Source organism: Lissotriton helveticus, chromosome 3_1, assembly GCF_964261635.1.
Source record: "Lissotriton helveticus chromosome 3_1, aLisHel1.1, whole genome shotgun sequence".
Lineage (NCBI taxonomy): Eukaryota > Metazoa > Chordata > Amphibia > Caudata > Salamandridae > Lissotriton > Lissotriton helveticus.
Window position 1 is genome coordinate 802,116,305 of NC_136061.1, and position 21,819 is coordinate 802,138,123.

At 44.8% G+C, this 21,819-nt stretch overlaps 1 protein-coding gene across 2 annotated transcripts in view; it reads left to right on the plus strand.

Moving 5' to 3' along the window:
• The window catches only part of LOC144822969 (uncharacterized), a 502,582-nt gene that overhangs the window by 382,538 nt on the left and 98,225 nt on the right, over positions 1–21,819 (plus strand). The window lies entirely within an intron of this gene.

Sequence of the window (21,819 nt, forward strand, 5' to 3'; positions counted from 1 at the left end):
TTTTAAATAAAGTGGTGCTTCCCATTGGGTTGAAGGGAAGTCAGCTCTATCTGTGCAGGTCCTGTTCCTTCAATGACTGAAGCAGATGAAAATTAAGAGATCAGGTCAAATTCGGCAGACAAGAGATGTGGACCCCAAGGTACTGAAAAGAGTGATTTCTAGTAGGAATATATGGGCATCAACTGCAACCCATTGCGTTGCCCAACCTAAACCAGTACAGATTGCTAGCGTTCCCCCACAGGCGTGATACTTCGGCATGTAGCCAAAGGATCTCAAGTCTCTGGCACCCTGTCGGAGGAGGATCACTGAGGAAAATCAGAATGTTGACTGTATACAGAACAGTGTAATCATCTGTAGTTCCCCTCCAGTGCCATCCCTGAATCCATGCGTCACAATGTATAAGACAAGCTAACAGCTCTATGGCAGGAGCGAACAACAGTGGGGGCAGGGGGCATCCCTGATGAGTGCCCCTGCGAATCGGGAAAGACGGGGAGAGAATCCTGTTGACTCGGACTCGTACCGCCTGGGCCATATATTGCAGTTTTATCCAGTTGCAAAATACAGGGCTGAAGCCCGCACTCTGAATTACCGCCTCAAAGAACAACCAGGAGACCTCCTGAAAAGGCCTTCTGAAAATCAATCAGGAGGAGGGCTAGTTCTCCCCCCAACAGTGGCAATCTAGAGAGGGCTTGCTGCACCTTTTGGATGCAATGGCAAGTACTCCTCCCTGGCATGAAGCCGCACTGGTTCGGGTGTACCAGATAGAGGGTCCAGCTGACCCTGGCCACCAACACCTTTGCAAAGGTTTTAAGATCGGCATTAATAAGTGATATTGGGTGGTACGATGAACAGCGTTTCGCTGGTTGGTCATCCATGGAGAGTAATACAATAATGGCAATGTCAATATCTGGGGGAAAGAAACCATGCTACGGAGTGTCAGCACAAGAGGGTACTAAATGTGGGGATAAGAGATCACAGTATTGCTTGAAATTCTCAATTGGAAACCCATCAGGGCCGGGGTCCTCCCGACTGGATATCAGATATTGCCTGCTCTACCTACTCTACCGAAATTGACTACTATATAGTAGGTGAGGGAATATCCCCAATAAGGGGTCAGTTAAGTTCCTCTGGGGAGGCAGATGCACTGCATATAACTCCCGGTAATAAGTTACAAATGCTTGAGCAATGGTAGGCAAGTCCTCGAACAGAATGCCAGAGCCATCCCTAAATGATGGGACCCCTCTACTGGAGACCTCTTGAGTTGCCAGCCAATGCAACAGCTTGCCCTGCTTGTCACCCTGGGCATATGTCCTTTTAGTGGACGCTGTCCAACATTGTCTTGCCTCCTCCAAAGAGAACTGGTGGAGTTTAGCCCTCACCATTTCCAATGAACGGGCTGTGCTCTCTGATACAGGGCCTATTCCTGCCCCCTTCAAGAGCAGTGATCTCGGCTTCAAGTTCTGTAATGTGAGCCTGCTTCTGCCGTTCCTCACTGCACACATACCCCTTCAGTTGACCTCGGAGGGAAGGCTTACTTGCTGCACACACAGTACCACACAATGACACAGAGGTTTTTTTCACACAAAAGAAGCCCTGTACCACGAAATCTGTGCATTTCTGGTCGGTAAGGTACAATGCATTAAAGCGCCATATTGGAAGGGGGAGATGCATGGAAACACCCCACTCAAGAAAAAGAAAAGCATGGTCAGAGATGCCTCTAGGCAGTATTTGAATGTTCTCGACCTGTACAAGATCACAGGCTTTTGGCGTTACTTTTAATTCAAAGCGCTCACCACGGTTATCTGGTCACGCTAGACTGGGTGAAAATCAATTAATAAATTGCCATTTGGACATGGGGACCAGGTTCATCCCGGTGGAAGTTTTCGTTCTGAATTACTAACTTTTATGGGGGAAAAGCAGTCCTTGAATAGTCAAAGGCGGGGCAAAATACAAGCTCAATGTGAAGCAGGGCACAATGGTGGGCTGCTAAAAAGTGGGGTCCTGGTGGGGTCGTTGACAAAGGTTTGAAAAGTGGGTAAAATTCATGCCCTTGGAGGCCTCCATGTCAATGTGATGATGCTCGGTGTTGTTCCCAATGAAGACCTCTACCTTTGGACGTAAACTTTTTGCCAACTTTTTACACCTTGAGCACTGACAGACACTGAGATCGCAATTTGAAGGCGCACCCGTTGATGGTGAATTGCTGGTCAGCCTCAGGTTGCTCTTTTGCCCTGCTGAAGGAGAGCCAACTTCAAGAAAAGATTTTAAGTCCCACATCTTGTAGTTTAATGGACAGGAGGGGAGGAGTACAGTCTAACATCAGCCAAGGGTCCAGGACATGGGGGGCAACTCTTGAGGGTCAGGATTTACTCTAAAAGAAACCAGCTGCAGGGTCCAGTTGGAACAGTTCAACTGGGCCATTGCAAGGAGAGAGGCCTCTGGAAGCGTGTTGTATCCCTGTAACTCAAACAGAAGGTCAGCCAGCTGACCCTTGGAGTAACTCCTCGGGTCCTGGGTTTAAGGCAAGCAGGTCCAATCTATCATGAGTTTCTTCTGACAGTTAGGCAGTCCTTCTGATTCTCCATAGGCCCAGTAATGTTCTGAGGAGGGTTGTGGGGATGCCACTTTCATGCCTTGTGCCAGCCTGAAAGTGGAGGAAGCTTCTGACCACTCCCTAAGCAATGTGGTAAACGTGCCAATGGGTGACCCTACTCACTTTTGCAGCACTTCCTGTGTGATTTACTGTAACCTATCCACAGTGCCCCTCGCTACATAAATCCAACATGGCAGAACATTTACTCTCCTGGTCAGAGCTCCCTGTGTCCATCCAGATGTGTGGCTATAATAATAAGTAAACCCTTCCTTATGGTCACTCCAAACCAGTTCTCTGGCATCTCCCCCTTTCACTCGGTTTAGAGCCATGCTGACTAGCAAGACAGAAAGAAGGAAGTCCTTGGTGTAAGCTACATCTGCCAATGACAGGGTTGGCAGTCTTTGGACAAAGAGCTTTGAAGTGAGGAGGTGTTTTCTTCATTGGGTGCCATAGGCTGGCTTGGGGCTGTGTACAGCCCCTTCATGAGCTTCACTGTCTGGGAGCAATACACATCTCACAACAGGGGAGACACTGGCAGAAAGTCCCCTTTAGGCTTAGGCAGGAAAAGGACAGCTTCCAAAAATTATAATATACAATCTGACTTGACCATTAGGTTGGATTTAAAATTGCAATCCAAATCGGAACAGCTAGAAAAACAATTCAGTGACACAAACTGAAGTTATGTACTGTTAGACCTGTCAGCCTTAGGAGGAAAGTACGATGATATTCCCCCAAAACTATTTGCCTATTTCTGCTGCTAATTAGTGCAAAAGTGTTTGTGCTCACTCCTCTAAGTAAATTAAATGTGCCAATCAAACCATGTTTAAAACCCTCCACAAGGGACTTATTTCATTTACAGGACCTAGGTATATGGCATGCTACAGGTGGGCCTGTAGCACTCGTTTTTAAGTGCAACTTAAGTGGATGGCAAAATATGTCCCAGGCGTACTATTGAGCCCGAATGCAATTTTAAAGTGCCATATTGGCAAGGGGGTTTAAATAGCAAGTCAAGCCTTAAATACCCCTTCATATAAATCAACTTTAAGATAGGGCCCTGGGTAGCCAATAGAGCAGGGTACATTGTAAAAAAAGGTTGGACATGTACTTTTAAGTTGTACATGTACTAGTAGTGAAAAACTCCTAAATATACTACTGTGAGACCTCCTCATTCCCCCATTAGATAACATAGAGAATTCCTTTTGCATGTAATAAGCTGTAATTCCTAATTGGGAGAAGGTAGATATGTCATGTTTGGCACCGATGAAATTGTAATGAAAAATCTGAGTTAAGCATTACAGAGGGTTAATCATTAGAATTTTTTAAAGTGCCATTTTCCTGCCCTTAACCATTTGTGCCTGCAGCCTGTCTTAGTCAGTTACCAGAGTCATGTGACCCGTCGTAGAGGAATTAACAAAGTCTGTCACACAATAGAGGGACAATTCAGGCACACCTGATCCATCGTTTGGCATCCCCCTTACACCTGAATAGCCTGTGCCCTGCCTTCATACAAAGGGCCTAAGTACCCTGTATTTTCACTGTAGCCAGCTTAGAACCACGACAGGGGAGACAGTTGATATTCAGTCTGATATTTATATTCTTTTCTCATAGGAGTTTCATTGATATAAATTAATTAGCTGACTCAATAGTACAAAATACTACAGATTTATTCAAGTACCAGATACACCATGCTGGCATACTCCCAAGATGGTAGAGCATTGTCGCAAAGTTGCATCTACACACAATCTTGAAAGTATACTTTTGGTCTTGTTCCTATCTGCAGGGTCATCCCCAAACTTTTTACCTTTCCCCTCCTGTCTGAACCGCTTTTTTGGCTTTTAGGGCTCTAGCACTTAAACATGTTATAAGCACTTTGGGCACCTTGCTAACTAGTGCTAAGGGAGAATGCACAATTGGCTTACACCCAATTGTCACTTTTAATTAAAGTCCCTAGTAAAGTGGTACTCCTTGTTCCCACGGCCTGTAAATTAAATACTACTACTGGGCCTGCATCACTCATGGTGTCACCTACTTAGGTAGTCTTTTAAACATGTATCATGCCTGCAATTACGGCTTGAGTGTGCAATTTTAAACTGTCATTTCGATCGAGCAATATAAAAAGGAAGGTTTAAGTCTGGCAAAGGGTTAGTAACATATAAGTTTCCCCCAGGGTAGGCCCCAAACAACCAACAGGACGGGGTACAGTGAATTAAATGTTGGACAATGCACTTTTAACTCTTAAGAGTTTTTCACCACTAGACATGTAAATTTGTTTTTCACTACTGTGAGGCATATCTCTCCCATATAATAACACTTGGTTAACTTATAGCATTCTTATCTGCTCCCAATTTAAAGTTACTACTTATTACATGTAATGTTTGGTGCCTGTGAAATTACCATTGAAAAGGATTTTTTATTTCAAGTCAGATTTAAGATTACATTTTTAAAATGCCACTTTTACAAAATTGCCATTTTCCTGCTATAACTGTTTGGTGCCTGCAGCCTGTTCTTGGGTCTCATGACTGGGTATAGTTGGCAGTTGGACTAATCCATCAACTGGCAGGATGGGGGCGTAGAGAAGCATAGCCCCACTTGCAACTGAATTGTTTATGTAGGTAGATTGGAGTCAGGACAGATGAGGCAGGGAACTTCTAGAGAATTCCCTTAGAAGTAGGAGAAGGTTCAAGGATTTCAAAGTTGACACCAGATATTAAATATTGGACCCTCAGATCCAACTCTTCAGTGCACCTCTGGACCTGTGGAAGACTCAGCACAGTAGTCCTTCTGCTACTCAGTTCTTCTTTCAGAGCAGGCAGCAGCAGGGCTACAGAGTGAAGGGCTGGGCCTGCATCTTGAACCCAGACCACCAGAGTGACTCTAAGGCTCTTTGTTCCTGCCACTCAGATCAGGAGCCAACCAGAGAAGACTCCAAACACCTTAGACTCTGAGTGAGTCCTACCCCCCCAAGTGGTGCCACCCTAGTTCTGGATCCTTGGAAGCGGGCATGAAGGTGCTCTGCCAGCCGAGCTGTGGTCCTGTGCAGCAGAACTAACGTAGAGGGATTGCATCTCCTCGCAGATGCATTGGAAGCACTGCCTTGTATCCCTGATGCCGGAACTCACATTGCAGCTAGCAGTCTCCTAGGACCTGCCGTGGTGCTAAAACGTCTTGATGTAGGCTTTCACATCACAAGCTCCTTGTTGACGGCATCATCAACGGCGATGCCAGACTCTGCATAGCAGCTCCTCTGAACACGGCTGCGCAAAGCATCCTCGACACGGGATCTCACAACGCTCAGCAAACCAGAACTTAAGGTACTTTCATTGAGCGAGCATAACTTGGAACGCAGGCTGGATATGGGGACCATCGTGGTCGGCTTGAAGTTGTGACTTAGTGCATAGAAACACAATTTTCACTTAAATCTTAAAAATCCAAAGCACCGATGGTGTCTCTGTCCGGGGCAACCAGATAACCAATCAGTAGAAACCGAGATATGCAATTTTAGTTGTTTTGGTGTCAGAGTAAAATGTAATTAATTATTTATTACTGTTTGAAGTGCTGCACAAAGTGAAAACACAACACAAGAAAAATCTCGCACCAATTTAGAACAAGCATTTGCAATGAAATAGGTCTCGCATTTGAAAGACTTTGAGTTATTGGCATTGTAAATTACACTGCCTTTTATTTATGTGTTTTGAACATCTGCAAATGGCCCGTAAACACGCACATTGTACTTATAGTCCTTGTTTACAAGAAGCAAGGCTGGCAGTAAAAAAGTCACATTTGCTGGCAGCCTTTCTTTTTATAAGCAAGTACGATAATTACAAAGTACATGTTTACGCATCCTTTGCAGGTTTTTAAAAACATAAATAAAAGGCATTGTTATTTACAATGGCAATAGATCAAACGCTCACAAATGTGAGACCTATTGCATTGCAAATACTTGTTGTTGGAAGTACTGTAGGGATTTTGGGTGTAACTAAAACTCTATGTCTGCTCCCCCTGAGCTTCTACCCTGCTGCCTTCAGATCAGATTAGTAGTATTAACAATGACGGTGAACTAAATAGAGGTACATTCATAAAAGCACCAAAACAAACTCAATATGCAGGTTTGGGTACAGCCAAATAACACGGGGAACTTAGCACATGGCGAATTGTCAATGCAAAAGGTCTCGCATTTGTCAAAGTTAGCTATTGTCGTAGTAAATGACAATATTTTTTAAGTGTGTTTTTGTTTGCAGTGGAGTGATTATTTAAAGAAAAAGTGAGTTCCAAAGCCATGCGTGCACCTTGGAGTTGTCGGACAAATTGTTTTTTTGCATTTAAAAAGGGGTACTGGAGGGAAAACTACATGTAACAGAATGCAACAGGGAACCAGAATCTACACCCGTAACATAAAATATGTGGTTTCTGTTTCATGTTGTCTGAGTGTACAACAGGTAACTGTGCACGAACATACACGCCGTGCACATACAGAGAAATCGTAGTGTAGAAACATAGCACACATGGAGTGTGCAAACAGCATACAGAGATCACCCTGTTCACCTACTTTGAGCATAGATGCATTATGCCCACGGATAACGCAAGGTACGAGACATAATGCTTGTGACATGCACCCAGAGCAGACGGCACATAAACACTCACACAGGAGACTACATTACAGCATTCACAAAAGGGGCGCACGCACACAGTACATATGAGGTATGCCTAACAGATGACCGAGTGAACGCACACAAAAACACACAGAATGCATTCCATTAGAGTAAACACCACCAGTAATCACAACAGCTGCATGAGAGCTCTCGATGACCAGCGGAGGAACCTACTTGTCTGAGCCATGCAAATTACTGTCTCCGTGGTGGCATGGAGTTCGGCGAGCCGCGCAGAAAAAATGAAATGCACAGTCGCCGTTGAAGTGTGGCATGCAGCAGAGCTGCCAGCTATACCAGACTGGCCGTGGCAAGTGAGCGTGGAGAGGGCCGGAAAGCCTGTGCCAGCAAGCGACCTCCTCAAGGGGTTATGATTAGTGCATGGGTGGGGGTGAGTGTGGGGAAGCGAGAGGGGGTCAGATGGGGACAGATGGGTGGGCTGTGATATGGAACAGGACTCAGATAAGTAAGTGAAGGACTAAGATAGAGTTTGGTGAGCTGCGCAGAAGAAAAGAAAGGCGCAGTCGCCATTGTTGAAGCTGAAGTGCAGCGTGTCGCACAGTTTTAAAAATACATAATATAAAGCACGGCGTGCCCGCTGTTTCTAAAATAACAATTTTAGGTTGTGTGCAGAAACAGAACAGATGAATGAGTGCTATTGATGATTAGTGGAGGTACTTACTTTGTTAAGACATGCTAATTATTGTCTCCGTGATGGCATGGAGTTGAGTGAGCTGCGCAGAAGAAAAGAAAGTCGCATCCGCTATTATTGAAGCTGAAGCACGCCGCAATGTTTAAAATAAGCTCAATATAAAGCGCGGCGTTCCGCGCTGTTTAAAAAAAAACATAAGATGAAGCATGCCGTGCTATGCTGCTTACATTCATTTTTTAGGCACAGGGAAATTAAGTGATTTGCCCAGAATCACAGGATGATGAGCCGACACAGAGTTGCTACAGTCAGCAGCTCTGGCCGTAACACCACATCCTCTCACCCTCTCCCATGCTGCGCTCACAAAGACCCCATGAAAAAACCCAGCACGCCTCTCCCCTACCTCCTCCACTGCCGAGGAACGCGCAGGAATGACTGCAAAAATGCAATAAAAAAAATAAAAAATTAGCCGGAAACGCGATAATGAATCCCGCCCCTCCCGGACTGGTGACCTGACTCAGGGTTGCCATGGCGATATTTTTAGAAAATACGCTTGCGACACCGTAAGTCTTGTCACCCAGTCCTCGAGAGGCGGGATCACAGTCGGACAAATCATCCGAACACAGGCTTTGTCCAGTGGCAGGTCTCTGTTTGGCGAGGCCGGCCAATTGAAGAAGGGGCGTGGTTTCATGCCCCTTCTTGCTAACATGAACTCTCGCCTGCGACAGCGCATGCGCTGCAACGCAGGCTTCGACCTAAAAATAGACACTTTACACATTTCCTCCAAGTTAAGTATGACTGTTTTGTTCAAGCTACCAGCCGTTGAAGCGTAGGTTAATTTGGGGTTTCCTTGTGTTTCACCCTTACAGAATGTGGTCGGCTTACTGGGTGAAGGGGGTTAACCTTACCCAAGCTGACATTACCAGCATATACAAAATAACATAGCAACAACAGTAGCCAACTTGTACCACAAGCATTGGCAAAGCTATTTTATGAAATATGGCAAAGCTGATAGTGGCGGCTGGCTTTCTTAGAAGTTTACAAAATTTTGTTCCAAGATGAAATGCTGTTTTCTATATTCTCATGACTGGCAAGCGAATAGCGATGGGCAGCATTTTGGCAATGCCAGTGCCCATTTACAATTGGGGGCCAGCTACTAGGAAGAGAGAGTCAGGGAAAGGGTGAGAGAAACCAAGCCGCAACAGTATTCCAACATTATTTCATGTGGGTGAGGGACAGCAGTACACAAGGAGGGGCGGGAAAAGAAATCTAGGATGACTTGATGATGAGAGAGTAATGGGACAGAGGAAACGAGAAACAGCAAGAGAGAGTGAGGTAGGGGAGGGAAGTGTACTCATTTCCAGTACTATATTCTTCATGGAACAGAAGAAATACTAAGGAAAAATAGTTAGGTTTTTGAGTGTCCCCTTCCACTGCTGACATCATATGTGTTCCATGAACAGGGAGGAAATCCATTAAATCAGGGGCAGAGAATTTAAACAGAGAAGAAAGCCATCAAGCCATAAGCAAGGGGCAGACCCAAAACTTATTTTAAGTTTGTACCAGACAGCATTGTATCCAATACAGTAACAAGTGACTGAACCGGTCTGTCACAAGACCGCAAGAAAACTGACCACATCTCCCTTTCATTCCAAAGATTACATTGGCTACTGGTTGCACAGATGGTAATAAACAAGAGGCATGAAATACCTGTCTAAATGCTTCAAAATCTACAAACCATGATGCCACCTTAGATCAGCATACAGCAACACAAATACTCCAACATCAAATAAAAAGAGTGCTGAAGAAAATTAGGGTGTTAGTTGAGGCGGGCGAGTACCCAGGTCCGGCTAAAACCACAATCCTTGTCAGAGTGAACCACTAACGTCACAAATTAACCTACGCTCAATCCCCAGTAGCTCTGGCACAGAGCAAACTGTCTACTTCACATTGCCTCTAGGTTGTTATACAGTACCAAAAACAATAATAAAGTCAGAACACAATACAAGAACAAGCATTTACAATGCAATAGGTTTCGCATTAATTAAGTTTGAGCTATTTGCATTGCTAAATATTGCAACACCAATTGCAACAAAAGACTATAAATTGTAGGCCCCAAAAAATGTTTTTGTAGCAATGGTGGCATGCTGTGCTTCAGATGAATATGTTTACAAATAAAATGCGCCATACTGCGATTGCTACAATAGTTAATTGTGGATGCGTTAACAATTGATGTGTGCACTGATGGCTGGTGGTGTGTGTGCCTGTAGAAATTGTGCACTGATGGCTGGTGGTGTGTGTCTGATGAAACTGTGCACTGACAACTGGTGGTGTGTGTGTGTGCCTGATGAAAGCGTGCACTGACGGCTGGTGGTGTGTGTATGCCTGGTGAAAACGTGCACCGATGTCTGGTGGTGTGTGCCTGGTGGAAGCATGCACTGACGGTTGGTGGTGTTTGTGCCCGGTGAAAGCGTGCACTGACGGTTGGTGGTGTTTGTGCCCGATGAAAGCGTGCACTGACGACTGATGGTGTCTGTGCCTGGTGAGTGTACACTGACGGTGTGGTTGTATGTGTGGTATTGTGTGTGTGTGTGTGGTTGTGTATGTGTTGGTGTGTGTGTGGTTGTGTGTGTGGCTGTGTCTGTGTGGTTGTGTGTCCACACGCCGCACTATTGATAGGTACTCCCCTGCCACTCCGATGTGTGCTCGCAGCACATGGGTAAGCCCAGCAGCCCAGACGCACTTCTATGGTACGTGCCTCCAAGGGCTTGTGTACATATATACTTTCAGCATTAACCCTTCGGTGTCCCATTCTATGCCTTGAAGCGTACGGATTGGTGGATAAGTACATGCATGAGTGATGTATTAACCATTGCAGTTCTCATATACACGCATAGAGATGGACTGTATACAGTTTGCCCTGTGTCTAATCCCTGTCACCCGAAATATTTTTATATAAAATTACACGCTGTAAGCAGGATTCGAACCCCATTGGATTTCGAGTCCATCGCCTTAACCACTCGGCCATCACAGCAGCTGTATGGAAAGCTTTGTTTGTTTCTGAAAACACGAAGTCGATGAAAAACGCGTGACAGAGCACGACATGTGTGAATTCATTTTTCATTTATACATAGTTAAATCACCTGAGAAATTGTATGTATGTATGTGCATACAGTGCGCTGCGCATTGCAATAGCAACAGGTCCCATATACATGGAATGCACGCAGGCACTGCAACTGCGCAAACATTCCTCCCCGAGCCCCAACTGGCCCTTTGTTGGATGTGTTGTATTGCCACGTGGCTCGGGAAATATGGGCAATCTTTCACAGATCCCTGTGAAATATAGGTTGCATCACCAAACTGACAGCCCCTAAACCCTCTTTAGCGCGTTACCATTATCAATGACACTAGTATTAGACGGCAGTGATCTAACACATTTATGCAGCATGGCTCTCTGAATTATGCAGCAGGAAAAAGTTAATTATGTGGCATCATGCGGGATGGGGTGTGTGTGGGTGTGTGTGTGTGCGTGTGTCTGTCTGTCTGTCTGTCTGACCGACCGACCACATCCTCCTTGAACCGGAACACAAGCAACCCTTGGGCAGTTTCGACCTGATTGGGGCTTGTCAGTTGGGTGTACCTTGCCTCTGAGGGCGGTACATCAGTGGAACCAAGCTATAGCCACTGTTTACACTTCCATCACCTTCTGTGTGTTTGAGGAACATCTCCCGACACCATGCGTATATCTGACCCTTTAGACCATAGATACTCTCAAACTTTTTCGAAGGGGCCGCAAATTGTGGTCTGTGGTGAGCCGGAGGGCAGCACTGATGATAGCAAGATGGGAGTATGGCATTATGGGTGGGTAAATGTTGCAGGGTTCTCCATTAGAATATTTTACTGAAGTTCAGTTAGGTTGTAAATAGCTCCCCCATGTATTTAACATCTTGCTGCATGGCAGTGCTTGAAACATGGTTACACTAAAGATAAGTGGATGATGCTGGGTTTGGGCTCGAGTAGGGGAAGGGCCCCATAAAATGCTGGCGTTTATTGCTTCAGGAAGGGGCTTCCGGTGTCCGCCTTGCAGTGTGATTAATCATGGCCAAGGGGTCCCGGCCTGTTGCTAGGCCCCACGGGATAGACACGGCCTGGGGCGAAACTAGAGATGGGGGAGCAAGGGACGGGGGAAGGAAGATGTGCAGGAGTGATGCCATGCCCCCACAAGCAGTCCTCATAGTTTGGCATATAAAGAGCGCATTCTGTCCTGTTTCCAAGTCTCAATACCCAAATACTGCAGGAGCTGTGACAATGTCCAGTAATCCTTTCATTAATTGTAATATCCTGGGAACAAATCCTTTTTTACCCGATATCACAAGAGCAATAAGAAATAAGAAGTAACGGGCACCGGAAGGGGAAAAAAACACTACAAGCGGTAAAGAAAAAAACCCACTAACTAATAGAGCAGAATACAGCTCTCAAACTATATAAGTGCACTTATTTCAAAGCCATCATTTTTACTGTGGCCAAAGGAAACCTTTATACAGGGAACATAACTATGGTTTCCACAGGCACGCAGCCGCGTAGCCTGATATACCACCCTCCAGTAGGAGCCCCTACCGAGGTAACCGATAGTAAAAAATCACTCGAAAAAGCGGGACAATGAATGAACTGAAAAACTGGGAAACAACTACCTGTACTGTCCTGCCACGCGAGGAAATATCCCAAAAACAAGTCCAGACAGGGATTGTCCAGCAGATGCTTGATCCTGCCGAACGATGTCTTCATCCAAGAAAACGCCAAGACTTCGAAAACCGGAAGTCAGGCAATGCACGACAGGAAGACCTGAGACCTCCGGCTGAACCACAATAGGAAATTACCTGCTTCCATGTCACAGGACTGGGAGAGAAACCAAGCGCTGGCTGCAAGAACTCAGTGCCTTATATCTACGAAAACCCCGCAGAACCTACCCAGGAGAAGGAGGAGGAAAAGGGAGTGAACATTAAGGTAAATCGATCGTAGTCTCGAAACCTAGGCACACTGCAATATCCTTAAGGGGCTGGGGGGGGGCTAATTCCCAACACATGCGCAGAACCCAAACAGTAAAAATGCCCCAATTAATGCGACAAGATGAATGATGCTTCCACCTTCGAGTCTGAGACCTAAAAGAGATGCAAGAAAGTGTGTATGAGAGTGGCATGATTTTTTTTTTTAAAGAACACAACGAAATAAAGCGAACGGTAAAAAGATGAAATGAAGAGGTACTGAACCTGTGGATTGGGGGAAGAATAATAAAAGAGGCGAATAAAGCGAGGAGGGACAAAGAGGAAGGGTGGGAGTGGGAGTGGAGACAGCAAGAAAGTAACAAGTCAGGTCCCGGGCCGCGCTGTGATTGGCTGACGTCACGGGGTGTCCCGGGCCGGCAGCCAATCACAGCGCGGCCCGGGAATGACGTCACGGGGGTGTCCCGGGCCGGCAGCCAATCGCAGCGCGGCCCGGGACAAAGGGGCGGGGCTTAAAAAAAGCACCAGAAACGCCCCCGAATCGCGTTTTCGTGAGAAGGCGCGATTGACAGCCTCTGCTTCCCAATGGCTAGCCTCCATTTATGGAGCTAGCCAATTGGAAACAGAGGCTGTTCTAACCTCACTACTAAAAACAATAGATTTCGACTGGGAGGGGCTTCGCCCCTCGCCAAAAGTCGAAACCTAAAAATCCCAAACCAATTGAAAAAACAGAACAAATGTTGATAAATAAAATGATACCAAGAAAGTGAGAATCCAAATACTCCACAGGATTTTGGGGCATAGACTAGAAAATTGTGGGGTAAATAAGCGATACTTTGTGGCACACAGTTGAGTTTTTTGATGCATTCCTGCACCACTTTTCTTTTTACTCAATCATTCCTATTCAGCCATAAACTAATAACAAACAGACATGTTTGAAGTAGACAATCCCAGGTATTTTAAAGTGCAACACCATTATGAATAGTTTCTATCTAAAAGAAATGTATAACATTCTAAAGCACTAGCCAGCCCAGTCACAACAGTAAAGGAGGGGTCTATCATCCTGCTTTCAGTTGGATTAATCTGCTTCTTGGCTGACTGTCCTGTGTCACAATCTGCTGCTGTGGGACACCGAAAGCCTGATATTTGCGTTGTCATCTCTGGCTCGCAAAGAGGAGCTTAGATGCAGGATGATATAATGTCTGAGCGACACCCTACCAAGCCACTGGAGGCAACCTGTCCTGCTGTTCCAATCTTCTTTCATCAACACAGGCCGGCAAACACTGTCAAATGGAGTTCATGATTTGAGGGTAAATGGGTAGATTTCTTGACAACTGGTCTCCCAGATACAAATCCAACATAGATGTGTGACCGTGGCTGGTATTTCCAGTACTCCGCAAAAGACTCCCTTCCTTTGATCCTGATTTGTAGCATTTCCAAATGACAATTGGATCCCTCTTTTAAAAACATTTTTCAGACAGGGGATGTGGATACACTGTATAAGGTTTTAGAACCCGTTTTGGGAGTTTTTTTTTCAAATGTCATTTTCTGAGGGAAGTTGCCCTCCTCCACCAGGCTATCTCATGCTAAGACAGGGGCATCCAAAATGGATCCCAATCCCCACAGTACTGGGACTCCCACAACAGAGAGTCCTGCTACCATATATTTGCTGCACATTCATGGCACATACACATGAAATATCAGCTCAAGGATCTGTTTTTCACATACCAGTAGAATAAGGAGGCAGTGGGCTTACCTTTCCTGGACACAGGAAATATTCACAAAACACAACTGCTTTACTGTCTGTGCCCTGGGTGCATCACATAGTCAAACGCCCAGTCTGAGGGTAAGCTTGGTAGGCCCTTAGACTAGAGTGTTACTCATTTAGGGGGAATTGTTGTCCCAACTTACCCCCTTTGCTTTTTATTGAAGCTCCTGCATCATGAATGAGATTAGTCAGCTGCCTGTTAAAGATGACAATCACTGAAAAGTCTCACATTCTTGTAACTGAGCTATTGTACAACAACCAAAGAGAACATTTGACACAGCTTAATTGAAAGACCATTACCACATAAATGTATCCCTGAAAATGGCACATAATCAGACACAGCCACACCTTGGCAATAATGGGAGCAGCAATATCCACACTTGGAAGAACAGGTGAGCAGGTTTATGTTTAATCACATTGTTTTTTCTTTTTTTTTTTAAAAGAGACACTTTTGATCCCTTCAGTTCATTTTCATAGGTTTGTCCATGCCACTCAACAACACCACCATGGATTCCAAGTCCACACCACTCGACTTTTGTGTGGGCACATGCGCAAACACAATTGAGCTCTAGAATAGCAGGCTGCAATCTATTCCGCTTTTAGGTGTGTTGGATCTGTACGTTTTCTATATTTCTGCAAACTGCATACTAAAAAAGGCATGTCCTTCAGCTTTCAGTCAAGCATCTAGAATTTTGCCGAAGGGTATTTGTGTTTGAGTACTCGTGCAAATCTCTCTGAAGTTGGGTTAAGCAAGTGCAGAATGCCAGTTAGTCTTCCCTCTCTATTTCTCTGGATTGTCTCCTTTTGACAGCACTGCACTGAATAGGTGATCCCTTTGTGTCGTGTCCTATGCAGCCGTATCTACTGTGCAGTGCTTCCATGTGTGGATGGTTGCACCTAGATTGATTTTAGCACCCATAAACAGATGCTCAATCATTTAAAGCGGTAGCCCTGTGAATCCATAATTTCAGGTATTCCATTGATCACTTATTGTTTTTTAAGGTGAGACCTACAAACTATTTTCTTGCAAGAGACAGAGCATGTGCTATCTAACAGAGGGCTTAGAAGCTGCCCAATGATTACCATTGGTTGCCTCATTGCCAGTCTCACTTGCTAGCTACTTATTTGTCAGTTGCCCTAGGCTTCATTCGCCTTCGTGTTGGAGAATGGACGCATTACTTGTGTCCTCTCACTCCTCATTTTTTCAGGTGCTACAGTTTTTTTCTTTGTGTTTAATGACTCTACCAGAGTGCTTCTTTCAGAGGCTGTCCTTAAGTACTTCTCTTCCATCCGTGTTCCTCTGTCCACCGACCATTGCCTCTCTTCATATTGTTCCAGTCGTACCATTCAACTTGCCAGCAATAAAAAAAAAGTGATAAGGGGCCAGATGTAGGTAGGCGTTTACCGGGTGGTACCGGCCGAATTCGGCCGTTACCGACCGGTAAAAGCAATTTGACATGTAGGTCCCTGTATTTTACAGACTCGGTAAATTTACCGATAGGTAAATTTACCGAGTATGTAAAATACCGAGTCGGTATCATTACGGATTCCGGAAAATTGGTATGTAGGTGGGACTCTTCTGAGTCCCACAAGCAGTACAAAATCGGTATTTTACCATCAAATACTACTTGATGGTAAAATACCGATTCTGGTGTGCATGCACATGTGTGCATGCACACCTATGCCATATGACAGGCAGACCTGCCCTTAGGGCAGGTATGCCTGCCACATGGCACCCGAGCCTCTTTTGGGGGTGCCAGAGTGTGTCAAAGTGACACCCCCTGCACCCTTGTGACAGTCGGTATTTTCCGATGCAGTAAATACCGACCGGTAAATGCCCAATCAATCCTATGGGCTTCAAAGCCCATAGGAATGAATGGGCATTAACTGGTCGGTATTTACCGCATCGGAAAATACCGACTGTTTCCGATTCGGTAATTGCACATCTGCATTTACCTACATCTCGGTACTTTTATTTTACCACCTCTGAAATACCGAGTCGGTATGATGCGGTATTTAAGAGGTGGTAAAATAAAATTTACCTACATCTGGCCCTTAATGTGGCCAACATCGGTCAATTCATATTGCTTTTTTACTTCCAGCCGTGCTGCACAGCAGGTGTGCTGCTTTACAACATTGTTAAAACCACTGACAGAACTAATACCTGTGTAGCAGAGACCTATTGTCTTTGCCAATGCTTATTTTTATTTCCTACCCGCAACATCCTTCTTGCCTTTCCAGACACGTAATGTCTGGAGGGTACATACCTCACCAATTTTAGCGTTAAGCAATTTTATCCTTTCTAGGGTGTGCGTTTAAGGCTCCTGTTCCGCTTATCTTGACCTCTCTGTGCACTGCTCTTGTGATTGAGTGTCTCGACTGCTGTTTACCAGCAGCACTTTTTTCAAGCCTCCTTGGCAACCTCCAGAGTGCTGTGGGTTGATGGGTGACCTCCAGGGCCTCTGAAGCCTGGTTGCAGCTAGACCTGACATATGCAGGGCTGTCTGCTTTGCCAGTCACCCAGATGGAGCACATATGATTGGAAGTAGAGGGTATTGAATTATGCTGCTAGAGATGATGCTGTGGAAGTGGGAAGAAGCTCTCCACACTCTTGGGGTACTGCAGGTCTTCAGTGCTGAGGATCGCACTGTCTTCCACTTGCCAGACCTAGAGACTGAGAGCTACCTTGCTTGCCAACTCTGGCTGGGTTGGGTATGCTTGTTATATTGTGCCTCTTTCGCCAAGCATTAGAGAGATTAGTTTATTTTAAATGGCCTCTTGTTCCTCAAATAGTGAAGAGCGCTGTGAAAAAAATGCACCAGGCTCCTCAATTTGGTTTCAAGTTCATGGTTGTGGTGACAATCATCCTTGCTAGAGCCCAAATAAGTCCATGGTCCTCTGACGGGCTCCTGAATGTCTAGGGGCCAGATGTAGGAGCCATTTACCGACCGGTAATGGCCGATTTCGGCCGTTACCGACCGGTAAATGGGTTTTCGGTATGATGGGGCACATTTTTACAGGATCGGTAAATTTACCGATTCGGTAAATTTACCGATTCTGTAAAATACCGAATCGGTATTTTTAAGGATTCGGTAAATCTCAGATGTAGGTGGGACTCTTCAGAGTCCCAAAGGCCCTACAAATTCGGTATTTTACCACCCAATCCAATTGGGTGTTAAAATACCGAATTCAGGTGTGCATGCACATGTGTGCATGCACACCTATGCCATGTGACAGACAGACATGCCCTTAGGGCATGTTTGTGTGCCACATGGCGCACATGTCAATTTTTGGGGTGCCAGAGGGTGTCAAAGTGACACCCCCTGCACCCTTGCAGAATTCGGTATTTACCGATTCGGTAATTACCGAGTCGGTATTTCCCATTGATGTGAAGCCCATAGGAATCAATAGGAAATACCGATTCGGTATTTACCGAATCGGTAAATACCGAATATTACCGATTCGGTAATTCCACATCTGGAATTACCTACATCTCCCCCCTTCATATTTACCCACTCTTAAATACCGAATCGGTAAAATTCGGTATTTAAGAGTCGGTAAATATGATTTACCTACATCTGGCCCTAAGTTCGGGTGAACTGTACTGCAAGCAGGTAGTGCCTGTCATGGCATAATATAAAGAAATCACTCTGAACGCATGACACGTTATCGTCTCTTTTTTGGCAACCTGCAAGCTAAATATTGTGGGCATTGTGCTTTGAGGCTGTTTTTGTGATAACATAGAAAAGCACACAATTGGAAAGTGCTGAAGGCTCTGAATAAGGGAAACCGCTGTTATGAATGTATAACCTTTATGGTTCAAAATAGCGCCAAAAAGAATTTAGCACAAATCACAGTCATTTTGTACTGCATGACTGGTACAGAGGTGCGAGTGAAGGCCGACTGTGATGGAGCATGGTTCAGATACAGAAACCAGGTTCGACCCTGTTAGAAATGTAACCTTTGGAATTGGAAGTCACAAATTTCGAGACTATTTCGAAGAAAGGAAAGGCTGTGGCAGAGAAGAGGTCAACATCATCTGATAGCGTCTGGATGTGGTCTCAGTGAAGCTGTTGTCTTCTGGTGGGAAAGCTCTGAAATATTGGAGTTTTATGCCCAGAAAAGGTACATTGCCAGCCGGTTCCTTTTAGAACCTTCTTCCTGTGAAGATTTCTACCGTAATCAGTTTTTGGGAGCATGGATTCTTCGAGATTGGCAAAACTCAAGAGGGCTCCACGTGGCCACATACCTTCTCTGCCAGGTCCTGCGGATTTGCTGCTGTTGCAAAGCTCTGTATAGGAGCAACCTAAATATCTTCCCCAGTGGCAAAAAACCTTTGTCAGCTCAGCTTGGTAGTTTGGTCCTGGTCCTCCTTTGAAGAATCTTGAAGCCAAAAAGTGTGATTTTAGGAAAAGTTAAGAGGATACACTTGGAGTCCAATTCTTTGTCCTGGGGACAGAAGGCTGACCTCTTGTTCAAGCAACAGGGACACAACAAGCTACAAGAGGCCTTACGTGCAGCGGCCCAGCTCACCAGTTCCAACTGGATCTACCCTGGACCCTGATGCTGGCCTCTGCTGGAATAAGTCATGGCCCCCAAGTCCCCAAGATCCTTGACCTTTGGCTGGTGTTAAAGAGGGAGGGCAGGTTCCGTCTTTTAGGCTCTTCTCAGTACACGGATAGCGGGTCCAGTGCTGTTCTGTTCTCCCACTGGTCCAGAATGTGTTCTGAAGCGGGTGCTGAAGGGTGCCACATTTATGCCTGCCACCTGCTTGTGGGTGGGATAGACCTGACCACTGCCTAACCATAGAGAAAGAGTTCCCAGGATCAAACCCACCCACTTTTAGAGCACTTCCTGTGTGTCCCATTGTAAAAAAGCCGAGAGCGGCTGTTGGTGTAAATCCTAAATGGTAAAACCCTTCTCCATAGGCCCATTGGTGTGACCAGGGAAACGAGCAACCCCTCATATGTGGTCACTCTAAACTAGTTCTAGGGGTAACTCCTCTCCCACTGGGATTGATGCCTGGCTAACTGGGTAGGCCTGACTCCTGGGCAGAGCCCTTCCTTTGTTCCCCAGTCATGGGCAAATGATTGCCCAGTAACTTGATTCACTTCAAAGAGCTCAGCCCAGGTAGTAATCCTTCTAGAGCTACAGAAGATCTACACCCAAGGCCTTTGTCTTAGCTCTGGGGGTAAGTTCACACCTCATCAATGCTATTCATCTGCCAGGTGACTGGAGGCTCATTTGCATGAGTCCCAAGTGAGGCTATAGGCAGGGAATAGGTACCTTTCTAAAAGCACCTTTTCAAAAATATTTATTACAAATGTGTTTGCCAGTGAATTGGGATTTTAATAAATATTGCAAAAAGATTAAGAATTAAATATTTATTGCTTCATAACCCAAGTTACATTATTCAATTCAATAATGTTTTCCCAATGCTTTCATATTGCACCCGGCTACAGTGAAAATAGCTTTTGTGGCTTGTACTTGTATACATGTCCTACTTTTAATGGTAAAGATCTAAATATCTTACACCCTACCCTCTGGACAGTAAGGCCTACTCAGTGTGGGGACTTATTAGTTAAAAGGTTTACACAATCAAAATAAATGTTTTAACAATCTTAGTTTTAAACTTCGACCTATGCACGGCCTGTCTTGGCCATCATGTAATAATAGTAGGCCTGTTGGAATAAAGCACTAATTGTGCAAACTTTTGTCATTTACCTTACAGACCCTAGGTGCACTTTTGTACCCTATACTAGGTACTTATAGGTAAGTTAAATATGCTAATCAGGTGTATGTCGATTTCATCATGTTGAAAGGGGGAGCACAGGCACTAAAAAGCAGTGGTAATGTGCGCGGAGATCTACAGCCAGCAAAAACAGTGAATGCAAACAATCTGTTGGAAATTAACATCTTTTATATGTCCTACCCCCAAGAGTGGCAGTAGTAAAACCCTAAGCTTTTGTGGTCAAAATGCTGAAAAAGCCTGCCTCTGCACCTGAGCTGGTTTTGTTGTTGCTTTTGTTCAGAAGAGACATTACATTTTTCTGTATCTCGGGCCTTCCTAATCCTCTAAAACATCTGGCCAATTAAATTAACTTGGTCCTCAATGCAAGAGTCAAACAATAGGTCCATCCAGTTCAAAATAGACCTATCTTTGCCTCGGGAATATGAATGCTCCTTCTTCATACCCTGCCTTTCCTGGCACTTTGAAGCAGCTGTAATGAGAATGCCCAGCACCTTAATAATGCATTTAATGGTAATTTGTAAGTGGAAAGGTTCATCAGTACACTTAGGTGAGCACTGGTGGAGCTTGAGTGTTATTTCGGTTTCACCAGGTTTCCTATTTGTATCTGCTGTTGGCTGGGCCCCTCTTGTATCCATCATAGAACTATAATAGAAGGAGGTTGAGAGACCCATAAATGAAATGTTTTCATTAACTTTTGTCTGACCCCTACTACTGAAACAGCATTAAATATGTTGGTGTTCTCTGTCTGATCATTGGCTTGTGGCAGGAGCTGAGCTGAGCTCTGCAGAGAAGCAGAGTATCTCACACAATGACACACCCCAGCACCCTGTGGCTTTAAAGGTCTTTTTAGTTGAATGGGTAGCTTCTCTTTCTATCCACAGCTACATGGTTAGCAGCCATTCTAAACATATTTAGATATAAACATTTAAAATGCCCCATTCATTTTCGGGTTCAGTGTAGAATGGAGATCAGTGATACATTGAAAGTGAGTGGCCTTAGTAAGGACAATGAAATCTGGGATGGATTTCTCCAGTTAGGGGGCATGGCAGAAATCATGCCTCTGTCAATGATCTCTTGACACCCTTCTTCAATTCAACACCTGCCTATGGACTATTTACACAATATCATTTTAAATTACATTAAATATTAGTTTATTTGCCTCACTGAAATAGAGTAAACACTATTCATTAAGGAAAATATCAAATGTGGTTATCATAATGGTCCCTAAGGTATTTGTCTCTGATTTCTATACACAGAAGTAAATCAGTGTTTAAAGAGGATGCAATTTCTGGACACCAAACATAACATTGTATGTATGCAATAGAAGATATACTTTAAAACAGAATCGCAAACATTAGGTACACAGGAATAGGTAGACTGGAAATAAACTACTGCTTCATTTTCTATAAGG